Source organism: Coturnix japonica, chromosome 3, assembly GCF_001577835.2.
Source record: "Coturnix japonica isolate 7356 chromosome 3, Coturnix japonica 2.1, whole genome shotgun sequence".
NCBI lineage: Eukaryota > Metazoa > Chordata > Aves > Galliformes > Phasianidae > Coturnix > Coturnix japonica.
In genome coordinates this window covers 8084851-8100067 of record NC_029518.1, presented here as the reverse complement: position 1 = coordinate 8100067, position 15217 = coordinate 8084851, and the positions used below count along the sequence as shown (strand labels likewise).

The 15217-nt window shown below is 35.3% G+C and overlaps 1 long non-coding RNA gene across 2 annotated transcripts in view; it reads left to right on the top strand.

Moving 5' to 3' along the window:
- The first annotated feature begins 5338 nt into the window (after positions 1-5338).
- The window catches only part of LOC107310859, a 29784-nt gene continuing 19905 nt past the window's right edge, over positions 5339-15217 (top strand). For both annotated transcript variants that reach the window (XR_001553770.2, XR_004306689.1), the window contains exon 1: positions 5339-5412. This is a non-coding gene — a long non-coding RNA (uncharacterized LOC107310859). The remainder of the gene's footprint in view (positions 5413-15217) is intronic.

The window sequence follows — 15217 nt, the reverse complement described above, 5'->3', positions numbered from 1 at the left end:
AGACACAAATATGACAGAGGAACCACTTGGTGGATGAGGAATTATTTGATGGTCCCGCTCAAAGTATTGTGGCTAACATCTCCATGTCCAAGTTAGGAATCAGTGAAGTGTGGTATTCTTCAGGGGTCTACATTGGCACCAGTATTATTTAGCATTTTTGTTAGAAGCATGGGCAGTGGGATTGAGTACACCCTCGGGAAGTTTGTGTATGACACCAAACAGTGTGGTGCAGTCAGCAAGCTAGATGGGATGCCATTTAGAGGGATCTTGACAGGCTCTCCCAGATGAGCAACGTGTTTCAACAAGGCCAAATACATATGAATTGGAACAATCCCGAACATAAATGCAGGCTGGGTGACAAGGGAATAGGGAGAAGTCATGTAGATAAGAATTTAGGAGGTATGGGTGGACAAACAGCTCAACATGAGCTGGTAATGTGCACTTGCAGCCTAGAAAGTCAACCATATCCTGGCCTGCAGAAAAAGAAGTGCAATTAGAAGTTGAGAGAGGTGATTCTTCTCTGTTCCACTCTCATGAGACTTCACCTGAAGTAATGCGTTCAGTTCTGGGGCTCTCATCATAAGAAAGGCTTGGAATGAACATTTTTTTTGCATTTCTCAGTGTCTTCATGCTTAAATTTCTTCCTTCTTTAGGAACGTGGGGTTTTTTTTTGTTTGTTTGTTTTTTCCTCTCTTTTCTTTTGAAGCCTTAGCTGCTCTGCTATGTGCTGCAGCATATTGTGTCTGATTGCATCAATCACATTGTGTTTCGCGAAGTAAATAATACATTGTCAAGTTATGTATTATTTATTTCTGAATGGGGCCTTCACATGTGAACACACAGGTAGGAATTTACAATTTGCTGCATTGCTGGAAGCTTCATTTGCCACAAGGTATGAAGGGAGAGATGAATGAATTAATTTTGTTTGATGCTGAACTTATTTGGATATTGACTGAAAAGTTCTAGTTGAACTCCATCATCCACTTTGGTGAGATTATGAAATGTTTACAAAGGCAATATATTTTCCACTATCTAAATACCCATGAATGCTCAAAAATAAACAAACAAACAAAAAGCAAATGCTGAAGATTATACTTAGGCCTTTAGCTCTCTGCAGTTCGTCTGTCACTAATGAGGAATGGGGGAAAGGCTATGCATTATTCCTTTGATTTTTAAAATGACTAACATGCTGAAGGCCTAATCTGTATTTCACACTCCACTGAATCATATCATTGTAGTCATATAAACAATATTTTTATTCCACAAGCTTGTATACAATTAAATTACAGAATAGATCTTGTTATCTCATTTCAGGTTTGCTTCTAATGTCTTCCGAGCGTCACTTCTAGTGCCACTTACCCAACAGAAGCTAAGGCCCAGAAAGTTATTTATTTGTGGTAGCCAAGGGTTTTGTGAGTTTTGAGATAAAGTCTGAATGCTACAAGCATATGAGCAAAAATCCTGTTTTTGTAAAGAATCATACAAATTTAAGGTTTCGTGCTTGTTTTGTTTTGGAATTTTTTTGTGTGTGTGTTTAGATTTTTGTTTTACATTTTGATTTAGGTGAAGATCTATATTCTGATGTTCTTGGTGATAAGTTCACACCTGACTGCTAATTTCAGTTGTGTTATTCTTTACAACTAACAGTAACCAAATGTCAAGCTAAGAAGCTTGTCTACTTGCTTGATCAGAAATTTCAATGATGTTACCATGGCAGTAGTGACTAATGAATAAGAAGCCATATTTGTAGATGATAAAAATTTATACTAGCTGTAATTGCCCACAATGAAGTTCAAACTAATGTCCTTGTCATGGTGGTTTTTTACTCTAGCAGTACTGAAAAAAGGTTTTGATGTCTCATTTGACAGGTTTTCTTCTCTCAGTCATCCCCAGAAGTGAGCTGGGAAAGTGGATACTTATGACCTCTGCTCATTGACGCAGACAACTTGTGATAAGCCTGTGATAAGCGAGGGGACTTAGCTGTAGTGATTTATGTCAAATGTACCCTCACTACTGACAGAATCAATGTTACTACAGTGACAAACGGACTGAAGCATTTTTTTTACAGATCAGTCCGTTTCTTTATTTTGGTTTCAACACTAACATTTTGAAGTTCTGTTAAGAAAAAAAATCAAATTACAAATATATTGCATAATTACACCAACAGTCTTACCAACAGTCTTTGCATGACACCCTGACACCCTCCTTTCCCTCCTTCTCCCCCCCCCCCCCTTGAATTCTGAAGTATATTTAATATTTACAGTCATTTGTGCAGTATTTTTTGTAGACTCTATTTACAGTTGCCTGTGAACCATTCAGTGAGTTCCTTCTGTTTGCTATGCTTGTGTCTATGATTAGTTAATTAGTGTTGGCATTGATTTTGCAAGCAGGTAACAGATATGTTAAACAAGATTACTGCTAATGACTTCTAAATAATTCCTATCAGAATTATAGCCACTGCTATGAATGACCAGTGACTATCAAAGTATTCAAAAATTGTGAATCTGATTACTGAGAGCATAAGTATTTAGAACAAATCAAACACAGAACTTTAAGTGACACATACTGCTTTGGCTTAACCACACAACCTCCTTGAAGTGAAAAGTTACTCCATCTAGTTTCAAATAACTTGATAAGATAAATAATATTTACTTATTATTTTATATATATATAAAATATATATATAAATATATATATATATATAGTATATATATATATATAGTATATATATATAAATATATATATACTTATTATTAGAAGAGTGAAGGAATATATTATTTTGAGATTGGGGATAATGGATTATGTTCTCATGTGATATGTTTTATGAGACAGACACAGATATTTGTCTGTATTTCCTCTAGACTTCTGTCTGGAGTTTCCATTGTTTCTTTTGAGTACCAGTCTTCACAGAATCATAGAATCACAAGGTTGGAAAGGACCTACAAGACTATCTAGTCCAACTGTTCTCCCATTACCATTGCTACCACAAACTACTAAACCAGATCTCATAGCTCCTCATCCAGACACCTCTTGAACGCTGCCAGGGATGGCAACTCCACCACCTCCCAGGGCAGGTTAATCATAAAAAGGGATTTCAGGGTTTACTTTTATATCTTTTATTAGAAACCTTTCCTATAGGCATGACTTTGTAGCTGTTGAGTTCAACGGCAACACTGTCATAGGTTTCCTGGAGTAGGAATGGGGCATAGTTAAACTAAAAGGTTTTTATAGTAATAGATAGGGTTGAAAGTCACAGTTGATTTGTAATATGCATGAGCAAAAAAACCTCAGAAACTTATTATTAAAAATTCCATCTTGGCAATCTGACAATTTTATTTGCCCAAGCATATTCATTGCTGATGATTAGAAGAAGTTGACTGGGTAGGGTATATTTGTCTTGTGATTTTGTTGTGTGGCAAACCCATTCTTTTTTTCCTTTGCTCCTTTGTCTCTCCTTTTTTCTTTTTCCCAGGGCCTGTGCCCCCCTGCAACAGACTGATATCTAGGGATAACCACGTGACAATCTGTATTTCCAGAAAACTTTATTAGATATGTCTCCTAAGCCATTTAGGAATTTTTTTTTCTCTTTCCAAGATGCCATTATTTGTTGAATTCAACATAATAAATGTTAAATTTTTTAATTACGTAAAATAGATATTCAACATGATAGAACTTGGAATTAGAGGTTAACAGTATGGTATGTAAGTACTGCAGCTCCATTAAAGGAATAAATGTTTACTTGAGGAAAGAAGAGTCTGTAGGAGTCCCTACTGAAGAACTGTAAAAAAGTAAGAAAAAGTATTCCCAAAGTGAGAATTTTAAACACTGTTCCAAACCTTCGAAGCAAACATTATTCACTTTCAACCTTCATAGTAAAAAAAAAAAAAAGCAAGCATTTGACATTTACATATTAATGAAATAATTGATTTACTGTTCCTCATAAGCAAAATATAATAAAAAAAAACACCCTGAACTTCAATATTGACAAACTTGATGTTGCTTATTTTAGAGATTATTATATCATTACAATTTTCTGCTTATGTATTCAAAACTAAAAAATATATTTTTAATATAATTGCAAGCATTACCCAAATAGCATATCACTGTATACAAATGTTATACTACTATGACAAAGGCATGAAAATTTAAGGCCACCTTTAGCTACTGGATAGTGTTTTTGGTGAGATGTATCTTTATTAAAACAAGTGGACTTGCTGTCTTCAGCACTGACCTGATCTTAAAAATAGTTACCATACTAAATGTTCTAATATTTGTGATATTTCACAAATATAAAGAATTGGAAAACAGTACAGCTAAGAGTTTATTTATTAGAATGGAGTTCTCCCTGACTCAGTCAACTTTCTGCTAAAGATCATTTTTAGAGGTACTTGCAGAATGCCACGACAAGCTCAGCTGAATGTACTGTATGCTGGTTAAGAGGTTATTTTTTAATAACCATAATTAAATAAGCATATGTGTGAGTACAAATTAAGTGGTTTAGTGTTACCAATTGATTTCATTATCCCATTCAGGAGATATGAAATTATTTGCCAGGACCATAAAGCAGACAGGTGTAGATATTACTACCATCCTTTAAAACTGTACCTTGGAACTATTAAAGTGGTGCCCATTTTACTGAATGCCAAAGACCAGCTGAGGTCCTTCCAAAAGTATTATAAAAAACATCTCATTCAAAAAAGTGAATTTCATGGATCAGTAAATACACTAAAATATTTTAAAAATTACAAAAACTGTGACAAACCTTACAAGTTCAATGACAGCAGCGTCACCGCTTTATAATGATGTCTGAAACTCAACGTTGCGTAATTCTAATGAGCTATGAAGAAGAAATGAATCTGTGACAATTTCAACTCTTGTGTCACCATTTATCATTTTTCCTTAATTATACTTACATGGCATCTCATGTGGAATATTATTCATAAGGCAGCTAGCAACAATTACATTGACGATTGTGATCCCAGTAAAATCAGAAAAGTGGCTAGGAAGCAGCTTATTGTTACTGGTTATCATCTGAAACGATGCTTAATGAGCAAAGACCTTTATTTCAGCTGTATTTTGACATCACTGTTAGAAAAAAGCATACCACAATAATAAACATTGCTTTTATCCTGAATTTGCTACTCTTATACTGGATAACACTCAATGATGCAAGATAATAAAGAATAAAATATACCTCTGTATGGGAAATCACAGCTTGAACCTCTGATTAGTCAGCTGAGGCAAATGTTGAGTCAGCTGCGGGAGCACAGGTGTGCTCCCGGAATGGATGGAGCTTGATTCCAACTCCTCTATGACCTCATTTAAGGGCTGACCACCACTGAGGCAGCATCTCTTGGAGACTGCTCACCAGGGGGAGACTGCCACAGCTTTCTGGTCAAGGCACTGATATTGGTGAGTTTTCCTTTTTAAATAACCTTCAGCTATCTACCATCATCTTTGTTAACATCTTTATTTTAGCCACCCTTACAACCTCAAATTAGCAGATCAAGACACCGAAACTACTCATGTTTGTTGTTCTGTTATCTCCCAAGAGAAAAAGCTATTTTCCATCAGTCACGTTTTGATCAACATTATAGCCTTCTACTATTAGATGACTTTCTCAATTGATGAAGAAGAGCAGGAAATAGTAATTGGACTGTTGCAAGGTTTTTAATGTTGTTTTTACAGATCATCCAGACTAATTAAATAGGCTCTAGATAAGTGAAGTGAAGTGAATTGAGTTGGGTGGATTGAAACTGGTGGGCTGAAAGGCCTCTGATCACTGCCTCATATTGCACCTGGAGGCTAGTTACTAGTAGTACAGCCCAAAGAAGATACCAGGGCTGCTTCAGTTTATTATCTTTGTTAACAGCCTGAACAATGAGGCATAGTGAGCATGCCACTGGTTTGCATCAAGCCTTTAATCCACCAGGAACCCCCAAGTACTTCTCCACAGGGCTGTTTTCATGGGTTCTTTCAGTCTGTATACAAATCTTGGATTGCTCTTCTGTGAATTGCTCTTTTTCTTAATCCAATTAGAAGATTTTTCTCCATAGGTTCTTTGATCTTGGGATTCCTTCCCTTTCTCACTTTCACTATTTCCACAATGTATTCACTCATTGTAAGTTTATTTAGATACCTGCTCTAAGCCACATTTGGAGTAGAGTAATTTTCCAAGAAAATCCTCATTGTTGCCAGATGTCCACAAGCAAGATCAGTGTTGGGAACTCTGAGGTAATCTGGGCATCTCTTAGAATGCCGACCCTCTCAATGTAGTGTTGCTTGGTATTTTTCAGAAAGCTGGTGTGTTGCTGCAGGCTTTCCCTTGCAAACTCTCTAGAAAGCAGGTAGATGCAGTTTAGCACTGAGCTTGCTCCAGGCTAATAAGTCCTGGAGAGAGGCAGAACACAACAGCCCTGGGAGTTCTTGTCAGGGTTTGATAACATGGAAAATGTAGTTGTGTATCTCCTTCTTTCCTTTATGCCATGACCGATACTCTCAAAAAGAGCCTAACTGCTAAATTCTCAATGTTGCTAATGCCACTAGAGCAGAACTGCACTTATGTGTTGCTGTGAAATATCCCCAGGGTTGGCATATACTTGGTCTATGGCTGCACAGGCAAGTATTTCTAAGTCAATTGGCATAAACTGTTTTGACAGTGTGCTCAAGTCATGTGAAAGAAGCTAGACAAAAAAAAAATGTCTGAAATGCAGAAGATGTTTTGCTGTGATACTTCAAGTAGCCACTGGTATGCCCAAAAACCTGCTAAAGGGTACAGAAGCCAACAAAGGCAAAACTTTCCTGGAAGATGTAGTGCTCCTCTGGAATTAAGCTGTGGCATAAAGAAAACCCAAAAAGCATCAGAAATCCCACAAGAGCTTGTCAGAGGGAAAGAACACAAAAGCTGCTGGGCCAGACTTTCCTTAAGAAGGCTAACAATGAAGAGTATTTAACTGGGCTGAATAGAGGGATAAGATCTGTCTCATTGTCATAACTGTTACAAATAATTCATGCCTATGGTATTTCCCACAACTACAGCATTCCAGTAAATGCAAAATGAGAGTTTTCCTTATTTATCCTGCACAAGTTTTGGTGTTGTCTATTTTGTTGATGTTTCTTATCTGACAACTATCACCTGGGAAGTTTTGTATAGTAAAATCTGTCAAAAATAATATCTATAAAGTAGCATTTAGATTTTTCACTGTTTCAGTTCTGCATTTTCTTGCTTTCCCCTGCTTCCCTAAGGAATTCCTGTAATTGTGCCTGAGGTTAAAGGTGAATTACTATAGTCCGGTATTCCATTTCTACTTATTCCTATGTCTAAATTGTCTTACTTAAACTTATGTTCTCTCATGTAACTTCATTTTCTTTAATCCCCTGAATATTTTCCCATCAACCCTCTTTGCTTTAAGGAAATGTGGCCTTTAAAACAAAAGCAATATATCCAAGAAGTTTTACTTCAGAAAGATTGAAATGTACCATTATATACCTTCCCAGTGTGCAAGTACAGATTGATTGCATTGAGCTATTTAGAATTTTATGTATATAAAGTTAGATTGTGTTTCATGTTCTAGTTCCCAGGAAATACAGAGAGTGCTTTACTTGTGTAAATGACAATTTAGCATATTATATTGGTATCTATACAGTATGCTGTATTTTTCTACAAAAGCAAAGTTCTGTAAAGGTCATCTAATTATTTAAGGAAATTAGGCTTCTTAAACAAAGAGATTTCTGATGTGCTATTATCCCTTTGTGCATATATGTGTAAAAATTTTCTATACCATATTTCCTTAATTGTGTTTAAAAGAAAAAAATGTTTTGGTTACACTTCTCTAGATTGAAAAATCATTCAGTATCTTGGATTTCTTCTTTCCCAGCTTTCTCCATTTCTCTTCTTGTGATTTATTGCTTTCAATATGAATCATTAATTGCCTCCAGAATTCTTCTCATGCTCTTGTCTTCTGGTAGTAATATTTTATCAAGTCTTCAGACCTGTAATTCTATGAAATATGTTCTTTTTCATACTATGCTAATTCACATTCAAGAATGGGACCCTGCAATCTATTTCATAGTTACCCAGAAGCATTTTCTACTGACACAATCAACTTATTTTTCATCACCTAGCAACCTGCAAATTCAGAAAAGTAAATTGAATCTCTGCAACAGATACTTTATTAATTTTCAGCTTATTGTAGAAATTTTATATTGTCCTCAGCTGAAATTAGGAAGCTATGTTTTGACTTTGAATAATATATTTATCAGGGGAGATTTCATTCCACAGAGGTTATGTGCATCAAATGAATTTGTTTGCTGTTCAGCAAGCAGCTAAGATAGTCACTGAAAGTTCAGAATATCAGTGTCTCTCATCAGATTTAGCTGATAGCACATTTGGATTCATTCAGAACAAACTAAAGAAAATAATACTGTATTTATTCTTGATCGTGCTACACATTAAAAGGAGATGAATTCATAATGTAAGAATTCAAGCTGTATATAAATGAAATACGTACACGAAGAACTCAGAAAACTGAATAAAAATTCCTTTATAACTCATCACCAACCTTATAAAGGGTCTTTTGTGGAATTCTATTTAAAAGCAGTGTTTATAAATTAGATGTAGAAAGTTATGAAACAGCTTACAGAATTAAGTCTTTCAGATAGACATATATATTGAATCCCAATATTTTATCATAGGGAAATGACTTTTTAATTGAGGTTGTGATTCCATTTTCATTTGAAAGTACTCTGATTTGTAGATAATCGACACTTTGGTAATTACATACTTGTCAGATAATCTATGTCAGGGCTGCTTTAATATTGCTGTACTGATCTTTTGCAGCAGAATTTGGAGAGAAAAAAAAATACAGCATCCAATTTCCCTTAATATATGCATGTGGAAAGAGTTGGCACTTATGAATGGAGGGGTCACTAGACATGCACCAGAAAGAAGAATTCTTAAGTCATAGAAGTCAGCCCAGGAAACAGTAGTGTTATACCCTCATCAGTCTGAGCTGGTCTGAAGCCACATCTCTTATTTAGCCCAGCCTTATATCTAATGGGCAAAGTACAATATTTTTCTTATTAGCCCATTGAGAAAATGAGATAGGATGGTAAAATACTTCTGACTGATGCTGTATCTAAGGGATGATGAAGCTTTTTCAATTTTCTGCTATTGAATCCCTCAAAACAAACAAATTATTTATAAAAAAAAAAAACAAAAAAAAACAAAGGGGGAAAGTATGAAAGGGTGGGAGCCTTGAAGAAAGACAAATAGAGAAATTAGTAGAAAATGACAAGGTTGTATATGTATATTTGATGGTAATTTAGGGTTTTTAGTCCTTTTTCTTAAATATTGTTTTGAAGCTCTGAGTTCTTGAATCAGCTTAGTTGTGGGGACTTTTTTAAGAACAGCATTTGTGGGGCTGAAGTATTCTGATTTGGAAGAGTGTGGTCAGATGTACAGTCATAGCACCCTCAGGCTGTCTGTTCTCTCCTCATCCCATATCCCTGGTCAGCTAGCACACTTCTTACAGTTTATCTGTATCTCAGCTGCACAAAAAGTCTCAGCTTTACCAAAAGCCAACTAAAAGGTTACTGTTGACAGTGTTTATGCTAACCTAGAGCATTCTGACAGGCTATAGATAAGGCAGTGACTACATTACAGGCACTGGCCAAATGAACTGGTTTTACACAGAGCATGGAGGTGGTTGGAGAGGTGATATAAGGTCAGCACTGTTGCAGTTGTCCCAGAAGATTCCAGGAAGGCATGTGTAGTTGCCAGCAATGACTTCATTTTTTCAGCTTCAAAGGTGCTTCTAATAATTGTCTCAGGCAGACATGGTAGTGACTTATATCATCAATCAAAATACATGCCAATTTTTGTGCTATCTGAAATGCTGAAAAAGAGACAGCATTTTTGAAAGGTCATTTCCTCACTAGGGACAGAATTAAGATTGCTTGGTCTGTTCCTGTACGGTGTTAATCAATGCTTCAGAGTTCATTAATGTTTATGGTAAAGATAAAAAGTGCTGGTTTGTTTAGTGCTTGGATGTAGTAGGATTCCTGCACAATCCAGCATCTTCTTCCTTTTTCATTTATTTGACAGAATTAAGAAGCTTTAGTCACTGACAGCATTTTTATTATTGCCAGGGAATGCGTTTTGTGAAGGAAGCATTTAATTCCAGCCAAAGAAAAAAAAACACACCCATCACCAATCAAAAAATTGAAGATGACTGGATTCTTCATCTGTTTGTTTTTGTTTGCTTGTTTTTCATATTCCCAGCCTGTCAGGTAGCAGTGATAGGACTAAACAGAGACAAGCAAGGATTAGCTGTGAAGCTGTGTCCGTGTACTTAGTGGTTTTTTTTTCTATCAGAATAATATATGAGCTGTCATGCATCTGCAGCTTCTGTGTTCATTCAGCCATTTTGCTCTAATGAGTTCATTACATCATTTTTTTTTTTTTAAAAAAAAAAAAAGAAGAAAAAGAAAAATGGACAGGTCATGTAGGTGAACCAATACCCACAGTTCATGTATTTATATTATATATAAAGCTTAAGCTGCAGAACCAGTAAGCTACCTTAAGAATTTTGAGGTAGTGGCATAGCATGGTGACAACAGATGTGGGTCTTCTGAAATTTGTAAGCTTCTGGACAAGGCAGAAATCTTCCTCCTGGAGACCTGTAGTTTTTACTTATTATTTGATACTTTTCAAAAAATCTTGGCTCCATCTGCAAGTTTTTGGGATGAAGCCTCATAAATTAGCCTGGCAACTACAATAGGTACATTCATCAGAAGCTATTTTCTCTAGTAAACTCTTACCTTGTAGCGTGAGATACTATTAAAAAGAAATACAGCTATTTGATGACTAAAACAATTCAAATAGTACCCAAGATAGAGTAAATCAGATTGACCACTTTTATGAAATGACTGGGTCCCCTGAATAGCTAATATTTTTCTGAAATTGGAAGTTCAGTTCCAAGAAAAGGTTTATCAGTTTTACGATATACTTAGTGCAATTTTCACTTTCAGGCTTATGCAGACATTACACAAAGGACAGGCAACAGAATAAGTTAAGGCAAAGAGACAGAATTTAAGACTCCAAGTTTTGTTCATATATTCAGAATTAATCACGTGGCAGAGATTGCGGGTCTGTGGAATAGTCATTCCCTATTATTTATGTGCTGATTTTGCTGTTCTTACACTTTAAATTTGGAAGAGACGCTCTAAAATGCGACTTGAAAAATAAAGTAGGTTTTCATAATGGGAAAAGTGTACGTGTATTCAAACATCTTTATAGGAATACAATGCAAAAGGCATCTTGAATGCTCCCAATGGCAAGAAAGCTTTGAATAGAAGGCAGAATCAAGACTCTGACCAAACACTCTTGTTGACAGTAATGCCTTGATTTGTTTCTACCAATATGTAAATTAATTTAGTTAATAACTTTCCACTTTTAACAATTCCATCTTTAAGTATTTTAGCTTGCCTGACCTTCACAGTGTGTAATGATCCAAAACATGAAACTTTTTATCCAACAACTTTTTTTTTTATCATCTGAGATGATAGAAGACAAAGATGGACATACTAGAGGTATTCCAGTGGGAATTCCTAAAGATGTTTATGGGACTGGACTCTTCTGTCATGTAAGAATAAGCTGAAAAGCTGGGACAGTTCAACCAAATATTCAGAACATGCCTGGATGCAGCTATGGGCAGTCTGCTCTACCGAACTTCCTCTGAGAGGTAGTTCAGCCCAGTCCCTCATAAGTGATGCTTTTCAATCTCAGCCATCACATTGTTTTTATGATAACTTGTCCAAGAAATGTTTCTAGATTCAATATGGAGCAGAAAATGCAGTTATATGTGCTTTATTATCATTTTATATTTGGTGTGAGAACAGAATTATCTTTGAACAAAGCAACTGGGCTGTCTAAAAACCACAGGATTGTGACAGTGGTCCAGCCAGAACTGCTGAAGTAAATATAAATATGCCATAGTACATTATGTCCTGTGGTCTCTGTTCTGCCTTCAGATTCAAAACTCTTAAATAAATTTAATTCTTTGCAAATTATTATGCTCCTGTTTCCTGTTGGTACTTATTTCTTACATAGGACTTAAATATGCAACTCAAAGGACTGTGTAATTTTTCTCTGCTGTTCTCTGTGTTCATAACAAAATTGATAAAACCTTGCTGAATGCTCATAAAAATAATCCTTTTTCTAATTGACTGAAAACATCTCTTTGGTTTGAGTAGCAGAACATAGGGTGCCAATGTTCAGTTTGGTAGTAAGCAGTTAATTGCATCTCCTGAAATTAAAGAGATAATGAAAGATTAGGTAAACTAAACTTCAATGGCTTTGGAATGTTTCCCTGCTTTGACTGTGATGGTTAATATTAACATGGATGTTTAAACCAGAATTTAATTGAAACACTGAGGAAATGCAGTTATGTAAAAACCATGAAGAGACACTTTATGTGAAAGTCATTCTTTTGAGAAAAAAAAAATAAATTAATATGATGGCTACAATTGTAATTGGACTTTCTAAGTCATCTTGCTGATTGTGGCCAAGACCATTTTGTAGATAATGCAACACATGGCAGATGGTTCTTTCTGATTTCAAAACATCTCACAAAGTAACCTTAATCAATACCTTGTTAATCCTCATTCATTATGAATCTGCACAAAGAATTGGCAGTGTTTTTGCTTCCACTGAGCAGAGTTTTCAGATGAAGTAAAAGTTCTGGGATCCATGTACTGTTAGAACATCATTATTTTTTGAATATGTATGTGGTAGGATAAAGTACAGTATTGGATATCTGATGTGTGACATATATTCCTATTTTCTTCTCTGCTTTCTTGTCTGGTAAACTTCTAAGGTTGATACAGTGCATGGAAAACTTGGTAGTTATTGGAAGTATGCAGCTTTACTACATAGGATTCTTCGCTCCTTATTGCAGAACATATGCTTAAACTGGTCAACAAACTTTGGAGACTCTAGAGCATGTTTCTTATACAATTATTGATGTATTGACAATTGTGTGTAGTTGTGGCATGTGAGCAAAGTCCTGAATCTGCCTAATTCTAAATATTTAAATGTTAGAAATATTCAAGAGATTTGTCTTCCATTTATTTTTATTTTCACAGTAAAAATTATTTCTAGGCTGTTATGTGAAATGTCTCTGATCAGAGATATCTGCTCGTGGAGATTATTGCTGTAGTGCATCTTTCTCTTTTCCCAACACACGTTTTAAACATTTGAACTGATTGTGCATAAGACTGTTATAGTAACTAACCTTGTAACTTCCTCCAAAAAACTGTTGCCCTGTGAGCTCAATACAACTGTCCACTTTCCATAAATACTGCTGTACGAAGCAGGGACTTCATACTGAATGCTGAAAGAAGCAAGAATCCCTGTGTGTGCGCTCCTGCAATGCCTAAAATGGCACTGGGGAGGAGTCACGAACAGAAACATGGGAGAGTGTCTACTTCTCCCAAAGATTACTTCCTGGGTTTCTAATGCATACTAGAATCCTGCCACAGGGGCTTAGGGAATGGGGATTAAGAATATAGAGATTTTACAACTGCACAGGGTTCTTAGTTGTTTTCCTCCAGGTAATGAAGAGCATGTGGTCTTCAGTCAAATGTGGCACTGTAGAATCTGATTAGACCATGCTGTTCCTCCAACCATATCTAGCTACTCAGCTATGCCTTTTTAGCTATCTAACGCTGTCAGATTGCATATCTCCTGTCGTCTTTTCAGGAAATTATTTTGATTGCCTGGAACAGTCACTGAAAGTATGTAAAACTCAGGAATTTGTTAAGGTCCTTTATGGAAAAACACAGCTATTCAAAATATTGGTCTGAGTGAAACATCATTAATGGCTTATGTAATACTGGGCTATTGAATTTTGAATTGGGCTTTGAAAATGTTAGATAGGAATTCTTGGACTTCAAATAATGACTTGACTGGAGAACTGAAAGAAGGCAGTAAGGTAATCACATTTATGAATTATTTAAAGGCTAGGAAATGAAACATTAAGTATATTTCAGGAAAGGAATAATGATATCAGCTTGATAAATTGAAAAAAAGTAGACTCGTGTCAATTATGTAGTTGAATTAAGACACATAGCAGGCATTTAAATAGAGATAAATAATGAGAAATGAAGAAATGGTAGAAAACAGGATAACTATCTCAGCTCCAGCATCTTGAATAACAGATTATACATCAAAAAAGGTAGCAAGAAAGCACAAGCAGACTTTAATGGTATTATTAGGAGCATTATGTGTAAAATGAGCAATTAGTATACTTTCCTTTATTTCTCACTGTTAATGGCCTGGCTCCAGCATTTTTGTCACACATCAAAAAGAGAACAAAGAAAGTAGGGAGGTTATAACCTTGAAAGACAGAGAACGATTAAAAGTTAAAGTGAAGCTCTTGATAAAAGGTGTGCTTAGATTGGAGAAAAGGCAACTAAGGATAGACAAAAATATGCTAGAAAATAACAGTAAGGATGTTAGAGGGGAAGCATAAATTATTTTTACTTTTCAGAGAGGTCAAGAACTAAATGTGCTTAAACCACAACACAAGATATTTTGTTTAAACATTAGGAATAGCAATTACAAATGCTAAAAAAGTTAGGGTAGTTCTAGATATTGATATCCATGAGTCTATCTAGAGTCTTAGAAAGAAATGAAAATAGTAAGCTATGTCTGTGAGTATTCTCTCCTGAGGTAGTTGCTAATGTGTGCCTTCATATAAGAGCCCAAATGGAATGAAAAGGTATATCTTCTTGCTATAACGGGAAGAGATAATAAGCAACTTTTATTATAAAAGGAGAGACACGCTCTTTCAGTAAACACTTTAGATTATTTAAGAAAATGTTTTAGAATGAGACTGGATGAACACAATAAATTTTGATTTGATAAACCCTATGTAAGTTTTGTATGGTCTATTGTAGTTATCTTGGTAAAGCAAATGCTATCAAGTGTGTCAACTTCATATAAAAACTTTAAATAATTTCCTAATGTGTGAGACAAGTCTGAGTTTAAGTGAAACTGAAGTAAAAACTTTTTTCAAGTTATTTTAAAAATGGAATCTGTTTAATTCAATTTATGTTAGGGTTGACGGACATGGTCATTGGTAACTTCACATTTAATTTCTATTTGGAATATGTTTATAATTTTTGCAGGATCTGTGGTAGTTTTTGCTTCAAA